Source organism: Amborella trichopoda, chromosome 1 (assembly GCF_054954075.1).
Source record: "Amborella trichopoda isolate Santa Cruz 75 chromosome 1, AtrichopodaSantaCruz75HAP2 v2.0, whole genome shotgun sequence".
Taxonomy (NCBI): domain Eukaryota; kingdom Viridiplantae; phylum Streptophyta; class Magnoliopsida; order Amborellales; family Amborellaceae; genus Amborella; species Amborella trichopoda.
This window is the reverse complement of record NC_142336.1, coordinates 60,746,827-60,772,734: the sequence shown is the minus strand read 5'-3', so window position 1 is coordinate 60,772,734 and position 25,908 is coordinate 60,746,827. Positions and strand designations below refer to the sequence as shown.

At 38.6% G+C, this 25,908-nt stretch overlaps 1 long non-coding RNA gene across 8 annotated transcripts; it reads left to right on the top strand.

Moving 5' to 3' along the window:
- Positions 1–589: 589 nt before the first annotated feature.
- LOC110007813 (uncharacterized) lies at positions 590–25,908 on the top strand. 8 transcript variants are annotated; one of them, XR_016044273.1, is made up of 6 exons: positions 3,687–3,794; positions 4,156–4,192; positions 20,213–20,270; positions 24,177–24,244; positions 24,713–24,791; positions 25,585–25,908. It is a non-coding gene; the product is annotated as an uncharacterized LOC110007813 (long non-coding RNA). The 8 variants fall into 8 exon arrangements; XR_016044268.1 differs by lacking the exon at positions 3,687–3,794 and having other exon boundaries at positions 3,972–4,192; XR_016044282.1 differs by lacking the exons at positions 3,687–3,794; positions 4,156–4,192; positions 20,213–20,270; ... (1 more) ...; positions 24,713–24,791; positions 25,585–25,908 and adding exons at positions 590–1,999; positions 2,917–3,089; positions 19,411–19,889.

Sequence of the window (25,908 nt, the reverse complement as noted above, 5' to 3'; positions counted from 1 at the left end):
GATGGAAATCAATGTTTGAATGTTATAAACTGGAAATTAGATTAGATTATGTTAGATAAACCCTTCCTAACACAGCCTACAACATGAAACACACAAAAACGAAAGGCATACTACATGCAAAAAAATTTGGGGACTCTTGAATTTATCAAGAAAACCTCACACTGAGCAGAAAATTTCAAATACATATAAATATTGTTGAAAAACTTCAGGTGCCTGGTTTAGATTTTATTAGCCTTAAATTGATGAACAAGAGAAGAGAGTACATAGAAACTTAAAAGAGTTTGGGCTATCCACAAAGGCGGAAGCTCCAAAAACAGAGATAAAATAATAGAAGAGTCAAAAAGCTTCTTTTTGAAGGTTACATTAACGGCAAAAGCAACCCACAAAAAGCCATCGATCCAAAAAACTAAGAGCTGTCCGAAGTAGCAGCTTCTTTAGCAAGGTTGTCTGCCACCTGGTTTGCTTCCCTCCAAGTATGCCTCCATAAGACGTGCATATCTTTGCAAAGGTGTTTAATTTCGTAAAAACTGTGAGCCAAAAACCGGGGGGAAGGGGGGGGGGCGGGCGGCGGGGGTGGAGTTCGTAGCCCAAGTAATGACATTCTTCAAGTTGCCTTCAAGAATAATGGACTCTATCCTGAGAGGTTGGGTAAGCTTGAGGGCTTCCAACAGAGCCTATCGTCTCTGCTTCCATAGAATCAACGTGCCCAATAAACTTAGAAATAGAGGCAACTGTTGAGCCAAGTTGGTGTCTGAGTATCGCTCTAATTCCCGATGGATCGGGATTTTCGAGGGAGCAACCGTCAAAGTTAAGCATGAAATGGCCCTGGGCAAGAGGCCTCCAAAGAGAAGCTCGAGGTGGGTGCCTGCGGTTATGTTGAAGAGCAGTGACCCAATCTTGGTAAAAGGTGGAAGTGGGAACCTGTTTGAAACTTTAGTGGTTGGTGGTCCAAAATACCACCGATTTGAGCTTGACAAATATGCAGAGCCGGGACGATTGCTCACCCCGAAAGATCCTATTGTTTCGCTTTATCCATATGGCCATAAAGAGGCAGTGACTACTGATTTCCAAAATAAAATGCCTACCTTTGGCCATGGGTAAGGTTGAATGAACAAAAAGATGAGAGATACTGTGACTGGAAGCATCCATTGAACTTCAAAAAGGCGTAGAAGTTCCCCCCAAAGGTTGAAGGCAAACGAGCAATGCAGGAACATGTTTGCATTAGTTTTTCTGTCTGCCATGCAAAGAGCGCAGTGATTGGGTAGCTGAATGCCTAGTCTTTGAAGCTGGTCGATAGTGAGCATCCTCTGAATGCCTAGTCTTTGAAGGTGGTCGATAGTGAGCATCCTCTGAATGCCTAGTCTTTGAAGCTGGTTGATAGTGAGCATCCTCTGGGAGAGTGACAACCACGTGAAGATCTGAATTTTAGGGGGGGCAAACGAAGACCACGCCTACGCAACTATAGAGGTGGTAGGTAGGGGAAAAGTGGGGATTGCGATAATTTTTTGTAGAACGAGGAAACGAAGAATTCCAGAGGCTGTCGGGATCCAAATAATGCGATCCAAACCTTGGGTGGCAAGAAAAAATGCTTGTAGAGCAGCCGAAAGGTCCACAAACTGGGGAACTTCTGTGTCATTAAGCGCTCTTCTGAATACCAGGTTCCACGAGCGAGATGACCCAGCCACAATCATCTCCTCTGCCACCGTCGTTCCTTGAGATCAAGCAAGTGAGTAAAGAGTTGGGAATCTCTCCATAAGTGGTGAATGTCACAGTCAAAGGTCTTTCCAAACTAAAATACGACTGTCATCTCTTGGGTGGAGCCGAATATATTCTTTGAAACGTTGAAATGAAGAGCAAATTGATCTCCAAATCCCTGACGACCCATAGTTCGTGCTGCATACGTGTAACCAAGGAGAGGGTGGAATGCGATATTTGTGGCTTAGAACCTATATCCACAACTGGTCTCTTTGAGTGACCAGCGCCAGCACCATTACCCTAGGTAAGCCAAATTTTGTGGCTGCAAATTTTTTATCCCTATTTCTCCCCACCACTTAGGCTGGCAAAAGGTGTCTGGTTTAAATTTATCAACCCTTTTGAATCAAAATCCCCGAAGATTTTCTTGATTGGAGATAAAAAAGAAATCAGATCAAGAATTTGAGGTGAAAAGTTTTGGCAAAGTTTTACATTGGCTGCCTAGCTAACACAACCTACCTCCTTTACCTGAGCTTGGGACGGGTTAAGGGAAATTTTAAGATCCTCACTCTTCTTAGACCAATCAAGAATTTGAGGTTCGTTTTAGAAAATCTTGAAATTTTCGATCTTCGATTTCTTCAAATACTTGATGAGATTTGAAAAGTTTTGGGTGCGCTTTGATGGAGGACTAAATAATGAATCTAATGAAACAGATATGGGGTTATTTGGATGAGAATTGAAAGAAGTTTGGTGGATTGGGTATGTAGGATACATGAAGTAGCTGATTTTTTTACGCAATTAAAAAAAAAATTTTAATTTTTTTTTTAAAAATTTTTTTTTTATTTTCTAGGACTTAAAAAGTTTTCTTTATGGTTATTCTTCTTTTTTTTTTAGTAGAGATTTGAGGGGTAGAATTGGAAGTTTAATTTTTTTAAAAAGATTAGATATGGGTAGGGATTAACATGGTTGGGTTGGTTAGGATATGTTAGACTTGTTTTTAAGAGATAAGGGAGGGATAGAGTTTAGTTTTCTATTTTTATTTTATTTTTATTTATTATTTATTTTAGTTTGTATTTAAAAGGAAGAACTCCATTCTTTTTAGAGAGTGATTAGTGATTGAGTAAAGAGTTTGATATTGTGAAAAGATCTTCCTTGCAGGCCCAGAGAGGGTATAATCTTTCAACCTTTTTAATTTTATTATTTATTATTTTCTCCCTGTATCAGTTGGTATCAGAGCCTTGAGATCAAAGATTCATTCACTATATGGAGCACTTGGACCGATTGATCAAATATTTGAGCAATTCGATCAACAATTCGATAGACACATGGATGACTTTCAACTATATCTACAAGATCTACTTAGTATATTGCAACAAGAGCAACAAGAATATGAAGAGGTAGATCTCTATACAAAAGAAGATGTCGATAACCCAAACGTGCAAAAATTTTGAAAATCAATTATAAAGAAGAAGATATGTGTGATGCAGTATTTGAAATCCAACCTGTGAGTCTGAAAAAGAAGTTAAGATTAAGCTTGAGATCTCAGTTTTCTACTTCAAGTTGCACACAAAGTATTTAACGAATTGGTTTATTAAAAACAAAACTGATAAGAATGTTGAGACTGCATTATCAACTTTTGAGAAGGCTTATGAAAGATTTAACTTCAATAAGCTCGAGATCAAGCTTCTCGCAACCCCAGGAGAATAATACAAATAAAAAAATTATTGTTTAAATTTTTTATTTTTATATTTTCTAAGACTTAGAAAACATGTTATTTGGATTTTTAGTTTTTTTTAAGCTTATTCTTATTTTTTTTTAGTTGTAGAGATTTAAGGGATAAAATTGAAAGTTTAGATTTTTTTTAAAAAAGATTGGATATGGATAGGGATTAACATGGTTGGGTTGGTTAGGATACATTAGATTTGTTGTTAGGAGATAAGAGAGAGATATAATTTAGTTTTCTATTTTTATTTATTATTCTCTTTAGTTTGTTTTTAAAGGGACGAGGTCCATTCTTTGTAGAGAGTGGTTGGTGATTGAGTAAAGAGTTTGATATTGTAAAAAGATCTTGGATCGGATTCCCTTGTAGATCCGAAGAGAGGGTATAATCTCTCAAACTTTTTAATTTTATTTCGTTTATTATGTTCTCCCTGCATCATTTTTGTTGAGAAAAAGTTCGAAAATCCAAAAATCAAGCAACCCAGGGGGTTCTATGATTTTTTTTTTTATTTTTAAAAAAGCCGAATTTTTTAAGTTTAAAGTGCCTTGCAAAAGGCTTGGCAGGTTGCCTTTCTCAAGTACAGGCGAGACTTGGCCCGGCGAGCCACCGGTTTTGGTTTTCCTCGTCAGTGTTTCAGAAAGTGCAACATGCTTGTAAATAAATTCTTCGTGCATTGAGAAATTTGCAGCCTGTGGCATAGTTTTGAAATTTGTCAAATTTTCGGGTTTGGGCCTTCTTAATAGGTCTGTTGGATGAGAGACACTATATCCTTGATTTCAGGCAAGTTTCAAATTCATTCTTTTATTTCATGATAGATTTGCTTTATTTTTCAGAATTGGAATCCACAAATTTTGAAAGTCCACTGTTTTCTCTCCTTTGAATTTTCCTAAGAAGAGGTTTTGTTAAATTCTATCTGAAATCCATATTACGAACTGCATTCCCCCATTGAAAACCTTTATGAAGAGGCAAAATACCCATCATATTCATATTTGTTACTTAGATTGGTTTCAGGTTGCAGCTTAATTGGATAGCCTCATAATAGAATATTACTATATAGGATATGGAACTATAGGTTCTTTCATCATTGTGAATGCAAATGTATATTCTGCAAGTCCATTTGTGAGTATGTTCCCCTTTGACTTTTTTTGTATTTTCTGGTGTAGGGTCTGAGTTTTTTCAATGGGCTTCATGATTGATTTTCTACTAACTGTTCATTATGCTTTAAAAAAAGCACCTAAAACATGTGCCCCATCAGCTCTGCCAACTCTATCAAGAATAAGTGATGTGATGATTGCAACACCATAGTACCATTTTCCTGGATGTTCCGAAGTTAGTTATCCTATCAATATTGCCTATTAGATTCCAAAGTGATACTCTTGATTTCTCAGATCTGCCTAGAATACCTCAAATTGGTGAAGATCTCAAGAAGGTATCTAGGAAAAGAGTCAATACCACCAAAGAAAAGCATGAAGGGCCATGTTCCCCTTGGTCACACGGTTCTTATATTAACATAAATGCCTAGTGATCTAGATTATTTCAGAAACATCCCACGACCATATTTATATTTACAAATGACCAAAGAATACAAGAAAGGTCAACAATAAAATACACTTTTCACCCTGTATGATATCACTCTGTGATATCAAAAGGTGTAGAAGCATGCAAATTACTAGAAAGAAAATGCGTTTTATGAGATTTGCAGTACAGCAATCAGAACAAATGAAATTCCAATCAGAATTTTTCCATCAAATTTATTCACGAGTGTGCTAGAATAAAATAAATTAGCTATCATACAATTGTTGATGACTTACAAAAATGCTACAGGTCCCAAACTTCTCGTACACTCTTGATATCATCATTTGTTAGTGTAAGTAAACAAGTGGGAGTAAATTTAGCTGAAGGGAAAAGGGCTTTCTTGTCTGCAGCTCCGTCCAACTACCTTCCCATTCAAAGATCCTATAGCAAACCGCCAGATGAATGCAATAAGATAACATAGTGATTGTCAACATGCTATGACACATACAGATTTGTGGGACTTTAGGAACATAAAATACTTTCTAGGAGGAAAGATGACAGAATTCATAAAGAAAAATAAATATGTATTCAACACTCAAAGCTTCTTTTCGCCATTATAATGAGTGACGTGCTCAATTTTCTACTTATCACTCATCATATGGTGGTAGTACCAGAATCAATGACCTAAGGTTTAGATGGGAACATACTAGAGGAGGATACCTTAGCCTTAGTTGCCTTGAGAATTTATTCTGTTATTTCCTAAAATTTGTAGTTGTGTTAGAGGTGGTGCAGACCATAGTTCCCAGGATCTTTTATGGAGGGAGTCACTACCGCTCTAGAAGCTCAATCTTGCATTCCGAGACACGAGATCTCGATTCCAAATGATTCCTTAGTATTTGGGATTTGGACCCGAGAAATCAAGGAACTCGATCCCATCTTAATGGGATCCAGATCTCTTTGTCAAAAATCATAGTTCCATGAGTAAGCAGAACCATTATTTCACCAACTTATAGTGGAGTATTTTGGGTATGAGTTTCATGGGCACACTAGTTGGTTCGTATACAATGGAGTGTGGATCTCCCATTTTTATGACCTATAAACTTTCTAAGTGCCATGATTCCCTACATGTTTTACAGTTCACAACTTTATACACCGTATGAACCATGACTTATTGAAAGTACAAGATTCCATGATTTATTGAAAGCACGAGATTGCCTCTAAGACATGCTTCCTCTCGGATCCCTCTGTTTGTTATTTCATTGGTTTCAATGCACCTACAATAGGGGAGTAAGAGAGTTTATTTTTGTTATTGTATGTGAAAGTTCAATGACATGATTCTTGTTTACATTGATACTTGGATTTTTTAATTTGGAAAAAGTTAAACATATTATTCAACGAAATTGAAGGAAAGTTCTTTAGGACAGTTGTGATACTAGCTTTACTTTATAGGGCGGAATGTTGGGCGGTCAAGAAACAACATACTCAAAATAATTGTAGTTGAGATGGGGATGTTGCGATGGATAAGTGGCAAGACAAGAAGGGATAGAATTTGAAATGAATACATTTGGAAGAATTTAGGTGTGGCACCAATAGGTAATAAGATGAGAAAAAGTAGATTTAGGTGGGCCGGCTATGTGTACAACAGTTGTTGAGAGGTAAGAGTCAGTTCAAGTGGAAGACTAAAAAAGGGTAAGGGGTAAGGCCCAAAAGGACATGGTTGGAAATAGTGATAAAAGATATGAGGACTTATGGCCTCTTTGAGGTTATGACTCTCAATAGAGCAGAATGGCAGACTAGGATTCATGTAGCTGACTTCAATTAGTTGAGAAAAGGCTTTGACAATGATGATGATGATGATATTGTTCGATGGAATTCGCTTTAAGTGAACTTAGGGAACCTTGATCCTAATCATGGCAGATTGTGATCCCATTTAGTTAGGAACTCCATTTGGTGCAGATATGGAACATGCTCCCTAAAAGTCAAGGATTTCTATCCCTTAACCTAAATATGTGCAGACCTCATTCCCTGAACCCCGGATTTTATAGCCTACCTCACATCGCGCCTCCACTCCCGATATCGGCGCTCTTGTTGCTCCCATTCCCGTTACTATGGTGCAGGCATAGGAATTTGCACCTGTAACTTCTTGCATCTAAGTATGTCTTCACCAACACTAACAACAAAGCCATGCAACCTTAGATTTTTAGGAGACCTCTTCTTACTCATAGAAGTAATATGTACTACTTCCTTACAATAATAGCATGACATTCGGATTCTTGAGACATTGAGATGGTATATAGTCATATTCTTTGCTAACGTAACACTATACTAAAATTTCGTACTCTTTACCTTACTAGAAGCCAAAAGTACTGTATCATGTTTCTTTAGTTAGCAATTCTACCAGTGCTATGTCCTAGTCAAGCATCACAGATCTATTCAAGAATGAAGATTTAGTTAATTGGAACTCATCTCGAATCAGTGTAGATGGGATATGGCACTCAATCCATAATTCCCCAGGCTACTTTAGGAACTGATGTGATGCAAGCAAAAAATTATTCTTATTTTCAATTTTTATTCAATTTCAAAGGATGTACATTTTGATTTTAGTTTTAGAGCTTATTTTTAGGGTTTTTAAGTTTCAAGGATTCTAGGATTATTTTATATTTTTTATTTAGTATTGACTGGTTACTATTCATGGTACTGTTTATAGGTACTATTCATGAGTACTGTTCACGGGTTACATTCATAGGGATAAAATTGTTATTACGAAATTTTTGTTTAAGTTGGGACTTTTTTGGTCAGTTTAATTATTGTATGGATATTAATATCTTTGAGCAATAAATTATAATTTATAAGAGGTGTGTGGCCTTGAGGGGGTCATTCCACATGAGTTTTAGAAATTGAAAATGAAAGAAAAGCTTAGGCTTTTAGAACCCTAGCTTGGGATATGGGGAAGAAACCATAGGTTTCTTCGACTTGTGCTTGTGTTTAGCTTCTTTTTTGCCGATTTACTGCTTTCTCAAATTTTCCTAGTGCGTGGCTTGTTTTCTTCGAGTTTTCTCCAACTAGGGGAGAATGATGCAGGACAAAATTATTTTTATTTTTAATTTTATACAATTTTAAAGATGTATATTTTGATTTTAGTTTTAGGGTTTTTAAATTTATTGGGATTCTAATATTTTTTAAAAATTGTTTATTTACTGTTCACTAAATACTATTCCCAAGTACTATTCATGGGTACTGTTTTGTTCATAGGGGTAAAATTATCATTACAAATTATGTGTTTAGGTTAGGACCTTTTGAGTCATTTAATTATTGTATGGGCGTTTAATGTTTTTAAATATTACATTATAATATATGAGATGTGGTGGGGCCTTGAGGGAGTCATTCCACGTGATTTTCAGAATTAGAAAAGAAAGAAGAGCTCTAGGCTTTTGAAACCCTAGCTGGGTTAGGGAAGAAACCCTAGGTTTCTTCAAATTGTGCTTGTGCATGGCTTGTTTTCTTGCTGATTTCACTTTCTATCAATTTCCCTACATCACGATGGTTTCATCAATCCCATCTCATTCCACAAAGTTACGTGGAGCAAAGTAAAGTAATACTCGTGTGTTCCTATTTTCATCAACTCCTGCTCAATTTGGCATGATCATATCTTCTTCAGGTAATCCCACATCTCCTTGGTGAAAATAGCTGAATCCAGTGCATTACTGTCCTCAACTGATTGGAGAATCCAGCTTTATTTTTTACTTTCTTTGGGAGTTAAACCAGTATTCCAGTTCTCCATTTTTTGGCACCTTTTTAATCAACAGGTCTAGATGTTGACCTATCAACTATCCCAAACAAATCTTTGCCCCTTAAAGAGTTTCTCATGATGGATGACCAAAGGAAATACTTTCTCCCATTTTGAGATTGGGAGGCACAACATGTGATGTTTCCCCATAGCCATTATTAAGCAACACTAGAGTTCAAACACACAATAATGAAAGGGAACACTACATTAGAAGGAATGGAAAACCAGGAAGTAAGTAGTGTACTGCCCCTCAAAATATTTGAAGAAATTGGAAACGAGGAAATAAGTGCTGGAATGCCCTCAAAATACTCATAGCAGCCAAATCTAGAAACCAGTCCCCTTTCCAGAAATGGATTGAAGGTTAAATCTCGATTGAAGTCTTCAAACAACCATAAGAAATACCCCAGATTTCGGTGAAGAAGAAAAATGGAGTTTTATCTGACAAAAGTAGTAGAGGAAGATAGATCCACTTAGTTTCTATTATATCTGATAGGCAATCTTTTAGGTCAAATAACTACGATGATAAAGCTTAACCAAAAAAGTGAGGGATTGTTGCAACAGGGAGATAGGGTGTAGGAATCCTAATTTAATCATCAGAAGACATTTGATATGCAATACACCTACTCTGATACCATGGTAGAACCAGTGACACTCTTGATCTCTTAGGTCTTCCCTAAAATACATTAAAATGGGAAAGATGTCAAGAAGGTTTCAAGGAGAAGAGTCCATGCAACTAGACAAGAACTTGAATGGTCATGTTCCCCCTTGGTCACATGGCTCTCATATTAGTATAAAGGAAAAGGATGTACAAGTACAGCATTACCACCAGTGATCTAGAATACTACCAGTGTTCTTAAATGGTGGATAATGCGGTTGGCATCTGATGTAGTGATGTAGCTCAATGCATGTGCATCACATCTAATGCGGTTAGAAAACATAAAAAATGTTAAAAAGCACAAAAAAATAGAAGAACGCATAGAAATAGAACATAAAAATATGATTTATGTGATAGTAGGTATTTTAATATATTCAATATGTTGTTCTAACTTCTAATCTTTAATAATTCAAATGTCTAACACACTTAACATGTAAAACAAAGCAATCCGCTCCATCTCATATAAAATATCCAAAATTCCAAACTTTAAAGTTCATACTCCAACAAGGCAAAGCCAGAAAGTTCATGATATATAGAAGAAAAGGATAATCAGTTCTCAGTTTTTTGAAAAAAAGGATAATCAGCTCTCAATCAAACAAGTTATCAAATACTTGAATTTCTTCTAGCAATTATTTTTGTCTTATTTTCTTATTTTCTTTGATTTTTCTCAGCTACTTATGTATGTCATAATCTCTCTTCCAATCTCATTGGTTGTGAGCATGCTTTAACCTTTTTAGTAATACCGGCTAGGTCTTCCTTTCGCTGAAAAATATTCCCCGTATAAGTATTCCCGCATAGAGTACATATAGCGATTTCAATCTTGAAGGTTTTGAATTTAGCATATTTCCATACCGGATTCTGGTTACTTGATGATGACGTTGCCCCCAAAAAAGAAGTATTAGGAAATGGAAAAACTTACTAATTAACCCAAAGAAAATTGATGCGGGTGGTGCGGCTGGGCGCATCACATTTTTTTCGCATATGCGGTCTGGAAGGATGCACTCGGGCCGCATACTGCATTATGCGACCCCATAATGCTTTATGCGGCCGCATTTTGAAATAATCAATATTACAAAGATATGCCTTGGCCATATTTATTTTACAAAAGGACCAAAAGAATAAGAAACAGTACAATGAAGGTACGACAACGTATTTTGAACGAAAAAGAAATATTTGCAATCATTTTCTTGCTACTTATTCGAGTGGGGTGATCCCTCTTCTGTCGTCAGTGATTCTGCCCTACCTAGCTAGTTGAGTGATTCCCGGTAATATCTTGCAGTAATGAAATTGAAATTTCCTCCTACTTGGTGTAGAGAGAGAGAGAGATTCAACTCGTGAGTTGGAAGCTCTACTTGGATTCCCGCCAGTACGAGCAACATTTGGGCCCCTCTACCCTCTGAGCACTTCAGCAGTTCCTCTACCTACTCGTCTCCTTTTATGTCAGTGGGCTCCAATTTCTGCTCAAACATGGACAATGCTCAGGGCAGTGTCGACAAGGTGATGGGCGTCATAGGCTTCAAATTCGACAACTCTAAGGAGGATGTAGAATCTTTCTCTAGTTTTAATGTTGAATCTACATTGAAAGTAAGTAATCAAGGCTCCAGGGAGCTCGCTAACCTCTCCTGCGGGATTAACTTTGACCGTCCGGCACTAGGCATCCTGGCTCCCTGCCTTTCCCTTCTACCTCTCGTTTGTGACCTATTCCTCGATGTTCGTCCAGAGATCTTTATCTCTTCCCAGAATATGAAAGCCTCGGTCTGGAACATTAGGGGCCTTGGCTCAGCTCGCAAGACTCAGGCAGTCCACGACTTCTACCTCAAACACTCTCCTGGCCTTGATCGAGACTAAAACTCCCTCAGCCCTCTCTCTTTCAAGTCCGACAAGTGTGGGGCTGCAGACCTTGCCAATGGGTCACCCTCTTGGCCCAGGGAGCGTCTGGTGGCATCTGGGACCCCTCTTCTTTTGCCTTAGTTGACTGCTAGATCGCTTCATACTCTGCTATGGTGTCCCTTAGCCATATCTTAGATGGGCTGCCTTGGATGTTTTCGGTAATCTACAGACCCAACTCTACCCCCGATCTGGCCACTCTATGGCAAGAACTCGATGATGTTGCGGTGCATCCTCCCTCTCACTGGTGCATTAGTGGTGACTTCAATGTCACCAGGTGGTCCCACGAACGAATTTGTCACCTAAATCACACCGGCCATGTTGGCATTTGCTGACTTCATCCGAGGTACCGGATACACCTGATCGAACAACTCTTCTCGCTTCAAACTAGACTGATTCCCATGCTCCCCTGACTGGGACACCAACTTCCCTCTCACCTAGGGGACCCAAGCCTTTTCAGTTTGAGTTGTGCCCTGGAGAGGGATATCCACAAACCTGTTCTTTTAGATACCAACCCCATACCTAGGGGACCCAAGCCTTTTCAGTTCTAGCTGTACTGGATGGAAGAACTTAATTTCAGTGCTAACTTGAAGGCGTGTGGTCTTCCTATTCACCCCTGGCCCGCTGGTGGGTTTGTTTGAGACTCCAAAAGAAGCTCACCCTTCTTAAGTCATCTCTCAAAGTCTTTTGCCGGGGAACTTCCACGACCAAAAGTCCCTGATTCTTGACTCTATCCTCCATCTTTACACCCTAGAAGATACCCACTCCCTGTCACCTGATGAGTCTCTTCTCCGTCAACAACTCAAAGGTGACTTCCAGTCCATCCTTAGGAAAGAGTAAATGCATTGGGTGCAAAGGTCCAAGGTCAAATGGCTTAACTACGGGGACCTCGATAGGATTGCCAACTGTAGAAGAAGGAACAATTCAATAGGCCAAATCCAACACAACGGGTACCATTATTGATGAACCTATTGCTATAGAAGAAACAGTTAGAATATTTCAAACAGCTCTTCAAAGCCCCATCCTGATCCAACCACAAATGCACGACCTTACTTTCCAAACTTTATCCTTCGATTAGGCACAGTGGCTGGAAAGGCCCTTCCTTGAATCAGAGATCCTATTAGCAATCAAGGATCTATGCCAAGACCATGTTCTGGGGCCTGATGGATTCCTAGTGGCCATCTTCAATCATCACTGGGACATTATGCGCCTCGACTTTTTAGCCTTTTTCTCCGAATTCTATGAACGGGGCATTATTCACAAAGGGATGAATGCTAACTTCATCGCCCTCATACCCAAGATCAAAGGGGCAGTTGAATTCAAAGACTTCTGACCTATTACCCTAACCAAAAGTTCCTACAAGATTTTGCCCAAGGTGCTGGCCTCTAGGCTTAAAGTTGTTCTAAGTTCGGTTATCTCCGCTAATCAAAGCGCCTTTGTCAAAGATCACCAGCTCCTTGATGGTGCTCTAGTAGCACATGCATGCATTCTAGAATGTCTTCCAAAAACCCTGGCCTCATCGTCAAATTGGACAGGGAAAAGGCATATAATCATGTCGATTGGGATGTACTCGAAGAAACCAAAAGAAGGATGGGCTTCGGTGCTAGGTAGAGGAAATGGATCTGGGGTTGTATCCGAGGTCCTTTCTTCACGATCCTAATCAACGGCTCCCCTAGAGATTCTCGGGTCCTCCAGAGGCCTCAGACAAGGCGACCCCTTATCCCCTTTCCTTTTTGCAATTGCAGCAGAAGTCTTTAGCAAAACCATTGCCAGAATATACCAATAAGGCTTGGCTAAGGGTTTTCAGATTGATGCATAGGGCTCGACAGTGTCGCATCTCCAATATGCTGACGACACCTTCTGTTTTGTGAAGCAGATATCAGGCAAGTCAACAACTTGCTCTTCTTCCTACAATGCTTCCATTTCGCAACTGAGTTCAAGGTTAACCTACAGAAATCGAAAATAATTGGTATCCTCATGGACCCTAAAGTCCTCCAATCCTTCGCCAACAGTTGAGCTTGCAGCATCGACTCTCTACCATCGACCTACCTCGGTCTGCTTTTCTGTTACGGGGAACCCAAAAGGCCCATTGGAGTCATACAATAGATAAGGTTAAAGAAAACTGGCTTCTTGGAAGGGGAGGTTCTTTACCAGGCCGACAGACTAACCCTCATCAAAGCAGTTCTTTCAGGGGTCGCTATCTTCCAGATGTCCATGTTCTACATTCCGGCATCAGTGCGCTCTCGCCTAGAGCAACTGATGCGGAACTTCCTTGGGTCCGGAGACGGAGTGACCAAAAAATACCATCTTTTCTCCTAGAGCACGGTCTGCCAACCCAAACCTGAGGGGGATTTGGGGATTCAGAGCCTGAAAATTCAAAACCTAACGGTCCTATGTAAATGGTGGTGGAGACTACCCACCCAGGCTGGGAACCTTTGGCATTCCATTCTTCAATACAAATACTGTCTTTCTTCTTCACCCACCTTGGTTTATCCCCGAGACCCAACCCCATTCAGTGTCTCGTTTCTTAAGATCTATTTCCCACTTTCTCCAGCTTTTCAAATCCCACATTATATTTCACCCGAGGATCAGTTCAAGGGTTAGGTTCTTGGCTAGATCAGTGGTTGGGAGACTCCTCCCTTTCATCTCAATTCCGTATTCTGTTCCGACTTGCCAGGAACCCCCTTGCCTCAGTTGAGGAAATTTTCCCCCCTCAGGTCCATCGAGAACCGGGAACCCCGATCTTGGTAGACCACTGAGGGATGAGGAAATTCCCTCCTTTATCAACTTCTCTGCCCTCTTATCTTCCTTCCCTTTCCTCTCTCAAGGGGAGGACAGCATCATTACCCAGACCCTTCGGGGATCTTTACGGTCTCCTCTCTATTCCATGTTCTTCACCTAACCCCCCTGGGAGTCTTAGCCTCCCAACTCTCAACCCCCAAAGCATGGAACCCTTTCATTCCCCCTAAGATCCAGTTCTTCACTTGGATTGCCCTGTGGGGTAGAGTTCTAACCATGGATCAACTTCAAGAAAAGAGGAGTCTAGAGCTCGAACAGATGCATCATGTGTCTCTTGGAGGAGGAAACGAATGACAATTTATTCATTGACTGCCCTCTGGCTGCAAACCTATGGGCCGATACTCTTTCAACCTTTGATTGGGTATGGGTTACTCCTCACTCGGTCCCCAACCTCGTCAAGCTCTCAGCTTTTCTCCCCTGAGCCAAATCTGGAGCTTTGCTTTGGAAAGCCACTGTGGTGGCTACCTTGTGAACGATTTGGAAGGAGCGCAACAGGATCTTCCAAGGCCTTGTTGCCCCCATCCACAAGATCAAGGACTTGATCAGGGGCCTAGTCATCTTCTGGGCCGCTAATCATAGACATTTCAAAAGTCTGCCTTCCCATGACCTCCATCTCAACTGGACCAATGTCCTTTCATTCAAACCCAGGAAGGTTTCTCACTCAGCCCTATGGAGACCCCCCGACATTAGCAGCATCAAACTAAACTTTGATGGCTCATCGTTAGGAAATCCTGGCGCGACAGGAATAGGTGGAATCTATAACAATCATGAGGGTGTTTCCATCCTCTCCTTCGCCTCCTCTATTGGGACGTGAGATTCTACCGAGGCTGAGGCCCAAGCCCTGCTTGAAGGATTGAGGCTGTTCGACCCCTCCTGGGCCTCCCCCTCATCATCGAAGGGTACTCCAAAAATGTGATTTCTTGGGCTTCTCACGAGTCCCATCCACCTTGGAGACTATGGCACATCTTTGCTGAAATTTATGACGAACTAGCTAAACAAGGAGCATCATCAAGGCCATAGCAGATTCGAGTTGTCTTTTGGGTTTTGCTTGATTGGGTTGTGGTTTTAGTTATCCCGGGTGTTTCTCACCCTTCTTTCTTTTGTTGTTTTATTAGTATTATGGGTGTTCTGTCTTTTTTGGTTTGTCACCTCTCTCGGTGACTTTATCCTGGGCATTTTGTAAACTGTATGTGTTCTCTTTTCCATCAATGTTAACATTATCAAAAAAAAACCGTCTTTTCGACTAACCGGTCACACATCAACGAGGCTACTGACTCCTTGAGGTTATTCACCCTTTCCACCATCTAGTCCAGATCATAATCACCATAAACATGACCACGTTTGCCACCATGACCAGCCACCACGATCGAACTAACACACAACCTTGGCTCTGATACCAAATGGGGCAGCTAAACTATGGAGACTGCAACTTAGTGAGAGAAACAATCAGGTCGGCTCAGGGTTGCCGAGACCCAATCCCGACCCGACCCGACTCGACTAGGTTTTACCCAGACCCAGATTGGGCTGCAACTCATTTGGACCTAGACCCGGGTCTAGTAATTAAGAAGATAAAAAATAAAAAATAAAAACTATTTATATATTGTGTATTTTACATATTTATATGTTTTATACTAGGATGGGTTGGTTTGGGTCGGACTCGACCTGACCAGAGTCAGGTGCAAGTCATTTGGACCTGGACCCGGTTCAGGTTGACCCATCCGGTCGGGGGTTTGACCGACCTGATTTCCACCCTTACAATTTTGGCTTCCCATGGTTTATGTTACTAATGCACACATTTTTATGTGTCTTGTAATGTATGAGATTGCATTTTGAGTTGTAATGGTACATGCAGTGTTTGACGTAAGTTTTATGAGAATTGTAAGTTGCTGAATTTTTACATATGCACAAATTATTTGTATTTAAGCAATCTCATTGTGTCCAAATGAATGTAAATCATGTTGGGGATGTTTAGTGGTGTTTTTTATCCTCTTTTTGTTGCTGTAAATCAGGGACTGGAGTGATTAAGCCTGCACATGTTGAAAATTGTCAAAAATAGGTTCCAGCCTCCATGGGCATGGGGGCTCTCTCAAAACCCAGGCAATAACATTTTTGGAATCCCCATTTTGGAGGCCAACGCAACTTTTTCATATTAGTGAGATAAACCGTGTAGATGATGACTCACACTGGCACGGAATCTTTTATGGCATGCCTGATGATTCTGTACTAACTGTTCATTTCATTACCCTATAGGAGCAATTTAACATTTATCACTTTATTTGAAGGTGGTGCTCGGTCCCTTGCAGTGTTTGATCATGATATAGGAAGTGCTTCTATTTCGCCTCTCCTACAAATCCTGAAATTCCACCTAAGTCCCTGTCATGGCCATGCAACCTTTGCAATCTTTCGAGGTCCGTCCGGGATCCTTCCGATTTTCATCCGGCCAAAAGATTATTCTTTCTTGATCGGCTCGGCAAGATGGTCGTTTTGATACTCATTTCGAGCCATGGATCGGACTTTTAGGCCACGATCACGAGATGTAAAAATCATGAGAAACGTGCAATCTTTGATTCAAGATCATGCCCGTTTCTCAGTGTTTTTTCATGATGTCTTCATTCTATTTTGACGAGCATGCTGTCATGAGCATTTGGCGATGAATGTGGCTCGATTTGATGTTCGAACGATCATTTTCAAAATTTGGTATTTTTGCCGGGACTTGGTTTCCGGTGGCCACCAAAAATTGCAGCGACTTCGTACTCATCGTGCATCGAATCTAATCGTCCATCACATGCAAGGTTTGGCTAAGATGAAGCGTTTGATCTCGTGCTCCTAATGGGTTTGGTTTCAGGCCATCTGATTCAAGCACCTCATTCATTATACATTCTCCTTTTTCTCCTATATATGCATAGTAATTTTCACTGCAACATGGAGAACTTGGTCATGTGCACATGTTTTGCTCCATTTGCCGAGGTTCTCATTTGAAACTGAAGGAACTAAGCAAGCATTAGCAATTGCTTTTTGTAAAGCTGCATTTTCATGTTCTCTTGACATTCAAAGCAAGCCAGTGGATTTGAGGAAGCCTCTTTTTCCGGTTATTGCATCTCATTGTATATGTTGCCCTGATTATATGAAAAAGGTTTTGGAGAAGGATGAGGATGAAGGTCTTACTGTGTGGGTGCGTGGAGTGTTGTATGCTTTTGCTCATTTGTTCCAGCCTAGTCTTTCATCTAGCTCCAAGATAAAGTTGGCTGGTGAGTTTGACTGCTTTGCTTTAGTCTCAAATGGGCAATGAAGATTCATGTGTGTAGATTTATACACACACACACATCCTAATTCTGAATGGTGATTTTAGAAATATCTAATTAAAAAAATTTCAAAACCTTTTGCCCTTATATTAATTAAAATACATGTGTCTTTTCCTTTCTATAAAACAAATGGAGAGCTTAATATAAAACTCTCTTCAAGATCTCAGTTTTCCAGATGTCTCCCATTAGGAGGATATCTATTGTCAAGAGACTCCAGCACCTAATGAGAACTTCCTTTGGTCAGGGGCACAAAGAAAACATAAGTTTCATCTAATAAAGTAGGACACCATTTGCAAATCCATTAGGTATGGATGATTGCACATTAGGTGCCTAAAGCAGATGAATAGGATCCTTTAGGGAAAATGGTGGTGGCACTTTGCAATGCAGGATGACCAACTTTGGAGGCTGGTTATTCAGTGAAGGTATGGCTGCGAAGGCTTAGGCTTTCTCTAGAGGTTGAACCAATGCAAGGGCCAGGGGGATTGAAAAAGTATCATCTCTGCATATTTGGCCCATTTCATATTCGGTTCATGGCAGAAACTAGAGATAATATTCAAATGTGGAGACATCAATGATTGTGAAAAAGCAGTTTTGAAGCCCAATTTCCTATCATCTTCCCAGTGGCAGCTGACCAAGGTTGTCATGTCTCTAATGTAAACAAAGTTCTCTTTAGGCATGTTGTTTGATTAGAGGTTTAGAACAGAACTATCCAATAATGAAATCCGAGACCTGATAACCCTGCTATAACCCCAAAATCCAAATTTCCATCCTCAGTCCTCACCATGGCAGGGACAAGATGGTGTAGGAGCCAGCTAAATCAGGGTTCTTTTTGGCAGAATGTCTTTCTATGAGCAGCTTTGGCCAAGTGATCTTCCCCTGCCATTGGCAGCGAGGTATGGCTCTCCCCAGCCCTTCCCAAAACCTAGGTTCTCAGTTGGTTATTGATTAGCAAAAACGCTCTCATGGTGCATCACATCCAGCATGGGAGAATACACTTCACTGACAGATACAAATGTATCATGTACAAAACAAAATTAGGAATCAATTGTACTAGTAGGATTTCTATTTGTGGATTGAGACTGAACTAGTGTTCGAATATTTTTTAGCCCACTGAATCTCTTGAGGTGTCTTCCCAACATGCATGGCATGAAGCCAATGCTATCGCGGATAGCCTCACCAAAGAGGGGCCTTCCCAAACAAATCTTGTAACCTTGGTCTAGAGGGCAGTCCCTTTTTGTTTCTTTTTTGTACAATTTTGTCTCTGTTCTTTGTTAATTAATTGTACAAGAGTTCTGGTTTTACACTTGTTATAAGTAATCCAAAAGAGTAAATAAACAAAAAAAAAGAAGTCCTTGCTTTCCTTGTGGAACTTGCATAATATCAACAATTGACTTTATCATTTGTCTGTTGCTCATGAAAATAGGAATGGATTTTGAAATAATATTAATTTCTGGAAGTATATCTTAGGTTTTGTAAAGAAATATTGATTTTACTTCTGGAAACAATCACAGAAAAAAAGCAGAGCAAAGCCCTCTAACATAGTTTGGAAGAAAAAAGATGCATTTTATCAGTTAGCAAAATGACATGAACTCCTTGAATATTTTGAGGCCCTCATTTCTAGTAGACAAGCATTAAAATAATTAGTTTGTGTATTTCCTTTATCGGTGGATGGAGGCCAGAATCTATGCAGTGATTATCTATGTGGCCAATAATTTCCAAAATAATTTTTTTTTTTTTTTTTTTCAAAACAGCTTTTCCTAGATATATTTGACACTCAAGTTATTATTGATTTTGTTGTAAGTATCTATACTATCAAGACTCTTGTAGCTACTTTGTTAGCTGTTCAACTTCATATACCTCCTTATGAAGAGTATTTTCGTTCGCTACCTTTTGATATACCACAACATTTGTGTTGTTTTCTTGTCTTTCGAATTATTTTTATTTGAAAATGATATTCTTCATGAGCAATGTATGCTAGAATCATGTTATGTTCATATTTTGCCTCTTTCTTTTCTGCAATCTTAATCAAAGTCCTTTTATGGCGTATTTGCAGTGTGCTATTCATGACCCTTTCTTAGCTATTTTTAGGGGAGTGAAAAGGCAAAAGGATAAAGGAATGAAGAATTATTTAGAGATGTGCTAGTTGGAGAGTCTTATAGGCACTGGTCCAGTGCAAGCATCTGCTAGAATAGGAAGGATAAACTCACCTACGCAGCACTTGCTTTTCATGTGGTTTATGTCTTCTCGTTTTTTTTGCCTTGTAATTGTAGGTGTGATATTTTATGTTGTTCAGCATTGATAAATTAGGAGAGTTGCATATTTTATTTTATTTTATTCTATTTTTGTTAAAAATAATTGGGGATGTCATGGTGAAGACTCTCTCTCTCTCTCATGATTTAGGCCTCTGGACATTTGGCCATCTGCTATGGTACTCATTTTGAAAGTCTTTTATATTGTGAAATACACATTTGCTAACTTGCAAAAAAAAATGTAATCTGTATATGGTATCTAAACTTTTCTAATTTCTCTTCATTAATGGACGTTCCTGTCCTAAACAATCTGATCTCATGATGTAATGTGTAGACATGTGAAATGGATTGCTTGGGCAATGTAGCTGAAATGCATGATATAGTTTTTCAATTGGATTTACTGGCCTGAATGCTCCTATTCCACCTGGTGCTAGCTTTGGTTATCATCATAGAGGTTGGGGCAAGCCTCCTGTTGATGAAGTAACTTCCTATGATTCTTGCATTCATGTTGTCGTAGTGTTTATAATATTTTGTATGGATTCTTTTTCTGTGCGATTGCTTATTCTTTTGTGACCGCTTCTGTGAAATTTTTATTATGTAGTTCAGACGTCCTCTATATGGTGACATTTTTGGTGTCCAACAACAAGAACAACCTAATTATGAGGTATGGAGATGTGCATTTGGGAAAGCTAACCTAATTATGACGTATGGAGATGTGCATTTGGGAAAGCTTTCTATGTGATCCCATCTACATGTATGATATATGTGAACCCTGATCTCAGCCGTCAGATCTGAGTAGATGGCTTGAGCCATAATGTCACAAGTTGGTGCTTAACCTTCAGATCTTGATTTGACGGTTCACAGTTATATATCATTTCGAAGAAAAATTTGGGGCATGCATAGATCTGATAGGGGCACACATGATAAAAATAATAATAAAATATTTTTGGTGATAAAAAGTTACCATAATATTTCAGGTGATGGAATATTTGATTTTTATTTTATTAAGCTCGCCCTAGTTTATTCCTGTTGTTTTTTCCATTTGTTATTGATTGGTATACTTAGATATCTGGTCTTTCTTTCGCTATGTTTATTTGAAGACAAAACCATCCATCAAACGAGGACCCTTTTTTGTTTGTTTTGATCCATAGATCAGTCTGTGACACCATTCTCTTTTGTTGATTACTTTCTTCATAAGATCAATGGCAATGATTCCTAGGCCCCGCGAGCTTATCTCTGTAGATCAAGTGAAAGAATCTTAAGCACGCACAAAGGGACTGAGTTTTTGGAGTTCAGGCCTTTTGAGATTGCTGCAGCTGTAGCGGTATCTATATTTGAGGAATCCAAATCGCTTGATGTCAGCAATGGTCTTTCTTGTAACCCCCATGTTGACAATGGCTAAGTGTTGAGGTGCGATGAACTTATTCAGTAAATTTTGTTGATTAAAAAGCATTGGGTCAGTTTCATCAGTGCCTCAGAGTCCAATAGGGGTTCTTGATTCTCCATGTCTAAGCTATAGAAGTGATGATAAAACAATTGGGTCTTGCTCTAGTTCACATGCCAGCCCTGCTAGCAAGAGGAGGAAACTAAACCGAGTTGCTGAAGGGACATGAAGGGGAAAAGAAAGAGAATTCAGGGGTCGTACAAGTAGGAGTTTTTTGTGAGATGCATCATCTAATGCGTTTGTAATATCAAGCTTCACTAGTTTTTTATTAGGTCAGGGGAAGAGAATCCCAATCATTCGCCTCACCATTAGCGCATCTATCGGTTCCTAATGAGCTTTTCTCATTTCCTTTCCCATTACAAAAATAGACTAGGACACAAGTTCCTTTCCTGTTACCGTGGGCATGCAAAGAGAGATCCTTTTTATTCGGGTTTCCTCTATTAAGACATGAGAGAGATGGCTTGAGAGGGCGTGCAGAGAGAGAGAGATCTGTTCTGTCAATTTTATTTTATTTTTGTAGAAGGTCTAAAGAGTATTCTGTGAACGTGCAGAGAGAGAGAGAGTGATACTTTTTTTTAGGCTCACAATGAGATTTTGCAGTTGCATTGAGCATGGCTATGAAGAAAGAGGTAATAAACAGTTTATTTGAGAGGGATAGAATAAAGGGCAGAAAAATGATTCATAACAGTTCAGAATTGAGATATGGAAACCCTGATTAACGTCTAAATATTGAAATATGCTGAATAAGTGACAAACTTAACATAAAGTGCTCTCACTATAAACATAAAAACTAAGTTTCAAAATAGAAAACTTGAAATTCTCGGCCCTAAATTTTGGTTGATTTTCGGTTGTTCCTGATGAGAAACCAACTTGCTTGAATAATTTGCCAGAATTCGAAATTTGAAGATCGTCTATTTTTTATTTTTAGACAATAATTTGTAGCTGAAACGAAAAAAAGATTGTTTAATTTGAGAATAGAAAATGATGTCCAAAATTTATCTGATATTCTAAAATTTTATGGAAATTCCACAATTTCAGTATTTTAAAATTTCAGTGAATTTCGTTAAAATTTTATTGAAATTCTACAAATTTTCTTGTAGTAATATATTTTTATGTTAATATTATTTTATTTTTTTTCATATTTTCACCTTTTTTTTTTTTTTTTTTAAAAATCCTCGGCTTGGCTTACATAGGCTTCACTCGGCTTGAATCATCTTAGCATGGCTTATTTCTGCTTGGCTCGGCTTGGCTGGGCTTGGCTCGGCTAGTTCTGGCTTAAAAAGTTCGGCTCCACTCAGCGAGACTTGGCTCGGCCGACATGAGCAGATCTAAGACGATAAGCTAAGCCAATACGATCAGTGCGTAGCCAAGTCGAGCCGTTTTGTAGCTGAGCTGAGCCTAATATAGCCGAGCCGAGCCGAGCCGTGTGTAATGCGTTGGTAATATCAAGCTTCACCAGTTTTTTATTAGGTCAGGGGGAGAGAATCCCAATCATTCACCTCACCATTAGCGCATCTATCGGTTCCTAATGAGCTTTTCGCATTTCCTTTCCCATTAGAAAAATAGTCTAAGACACTAGTTCCTTTTCCGTTACTGTGGGCATGCAAAGAGAGATCCTTTTTATTAGGGTTTCCTCTACTAAGATAGGAGAGGGATGGCTGGAGATGGGGCGTGCAGACAGAGAGAGATCTTTTCTGTCGGTTTTATTTTCTTTTTGTAGAAGGTCCGGAGAGTATTCTGTGGGCGTGCAGAGATCTTTTTTTTTAGGGTCACAATGAGATTTTGCAGCTGCAGTTGCATTTGCATTGAGCTTGGCTATGAAGAAAGAGGTGATAAACAGTTTATTTGAGAGAGAGAAAATAAAGGGCAGAGAGATGATTTATAACAGTTCAAGCAAAGAAGTGAGATGTAGAAACCCTGATTAACTTCTAAATATTGAAATATGCTGAATAAGTGACGAACTTAACGTTAAGTGCTCTCACTATAAACATAAAAACTAAGTTTCAAAATAGAAAGCTTGAAATCCTCGGCCCTAAATTTTGGCTGATTTTCGGTTGTTCCCGATAAGAAACCAACTTGCTTGAATAATTTACCAGAATTCGAAATTTGAAGATCGTCTATTTCTGATTTTTAGACAATAATTTGTAGCTGAAATGAAAAAAATATTGTTTAACTTGAGAATAGAAAATGCTGTCCAAATTTTACCTGATGGTCAAAAATTTCATTGAAATTCCACAATTTCACTATTTTAAAATTTCTTTCACTAATTTTTTTTTTTTTTTCAAATCCTTAACTCGGCTTACATAGGCTTCGCTTGGCTTGAATCATCTCAGCTTGGCTTACTTCGGCTTGGCTCGGCTAATTCTGGCTTAAAAAGATCAGCTCCACTCAGCGAGACTTGGCTAGGCCGACATGAGCGGATCTAAGACAATAAGCTAAGCCAATACAACTAGTGCGTAGCCAAGCCGAGTTGAGCTGTTCGTAGCTGAGCCGTGTGTAGCCAGCAAAGCCGAACTCTATGAGCCAAAGGAAAAATAAAAATAGAGGAAAATTTGCATGAATTTCGTTATCATTGAATCTTTTGGGTTTAAAGAGAAAAAAAATAGATTTTTTTCTGGGTTACTTTTTTCTAATTCTAGATATTACTTTGCGGTTGCTTTAATTACTTCTTCTTTTTTAGAGTATATTGCTTGTATTTTTTTTGTACACCTTTTGAAAAGAAATCATTAGTGAAACTTTTGATGAAATTTTTTGTTAAATCAAGATTCTTAATTTAGTCTCATTCTTGTCGTATTCATCTTTAAATCAAATTGCAATAATATAAAATAATAAATAAATAAAATTATAGAGAAAAGTTTATTTGAAAAGTATTTTTGAAAGAAGATAAAATACGGTTTTATATATAAGTTGTTCCGAGCCGATATAAGCCGAGCCCAGCTGATATACGCTAAGCCAAGCCAAGCTGATGTAAGTCGAGCCGAGTTATGGGCCAAAACAAAATATCCACAAAAAACATAAAAATTTTAATTTTTTTTTAAAAAGTTAAACAAATCTTGTTATATATGCAAAAAGATTCCTGGCTCGAGTGGTTCGTAAACATTTTTCTGGGTTTTCAAGTTTTTACAGGTGATGGACCTAGAAGGCATTTCCATCAAGCATTTACCAGATGAAATGGGATGTCGCATTCACCTGAGGTATAATTAAGGACTAATCTTTTTTGCAATGGTTCTTGAAAAATCGTTTGAAATTCTTTGGTTCTCATATCTGTAAAATTCCCTACTTCAAGGCTTTAGCCTTTACCAATTTTTCTTGAGTTTTGAATTCTTCATGTGGTTATTTAGAAATAATTGAAATTTTCTATTTCTGAATCTCTGTGAAATTTCAAACATAAAATCTTTAGTCATTTTCTTTGATAAATATTACATAGTAGTATGACTCTCTGAGTGATTTCTATAATGATAAAAGTTACCTTTTCTGATCATTATTCTCGAAGATAGAAATCTCTCTTTCTCTTTCAGGGTTCTATCCCCTTTGCTTATGCATCGAATTCCATCATTTTGTTTATTCTCTCACTATATTAATTATTGAAAGGGAAAAATTTAGTCTCTAATTCTCTATCTCTATTTAGTTTTTCTCTCTAAGATTTGTTTTCTGGTTTCTAGATTTTTCAGTCATTTGTTCCAAGAATCTTTGGGTCAAGAGGGAGATATTGGAGGAAAAGCGATTGATTGGATGCCTCAGGTTGTCGTCACATGTTAACTTACCCCATAAGCAAAATGGTTCAATCGCCTTTGTTTATCTTATTTTCTCTCATCTCAGTATTAGTTTACTTTGAATTTGCTCTGCATTTCCTCTAAATTCAACTTTGTGTAACAACTTGATTTCTTAGTTTTAAGAGAAGCATGGATTGTCACAACATTCCCAACTTCCAATGCTTCATGTCCCTTTTAATTTTCTTTTCACCAATGATTTGACCCACTCTAGAGAGAGATATACTGTTATAGGAGGCTATTGGTAATACTTCTTACTATTTTTTCTCCTTTATCTTCTTCTACTGATATTGTGCTAATTGAAACAGAAAATGAGAATGAGAAGAGATCTTCATATGATTCTGTCTATACGTTTATTTCTATGATTTGCCTGTGTGTTTGGATTTGACGTCTTGGTATTTTTTTTGGATATGTATTGTTGAAGTTATGCTTCTTGGGCTTCTCATGTATTTTATTTTCTTTTCCTTTTTTTTGGTACATGTAATTTTTAATTGAAAGGCCATCGTTTGGAGATTCTAGAGTTCTTATAGGGTTTAGGGAATTTAATTGTGTTTTTGGGGCTTATTTTGTGGTTTCTAGTGGAATTTTCTTCTTTTTTTCCCCCCCGCCCCCCCCTCTCCCCCCCCGCCCCCCCTCTCCCCCCCCCCCCCCCCCCCAGTGGAACGCTTAGCTGTCAGAGACAATTTCGAATCTCAGACGCTTAAAATTTTTATTGATGTTGTTCATTTATGTTTTAAGTGCTTATGATTTTTTTTGTTTTGCAGGGAGGGACGCTATCTCCTACAAAAGTCGGTCTCAAGCTTATGGGAATTCAAAAGAGCATAAAGGAGGAAGAAGAATCTCAAGACTCATGATGATTTGAAACTCCTTATGGGAATTCAAAAGAGCAGAAAAGAGGAAGAAGAATCTCGAGGCTCATCACGATTTGAAAGTCAAGATCTAGATGAAAGGTGAATCCAAAAACTTTATATGCGTTTTTTTTTTGCTTTCGTTCTTTTATTAAAATTTTGGTTTTGGAAGATAAGTTCATTTTGCTTGTAGTTGCCCTTTTTCTATCTAAGTTATCCTTTCGTTGCTCTCTCTCTCTA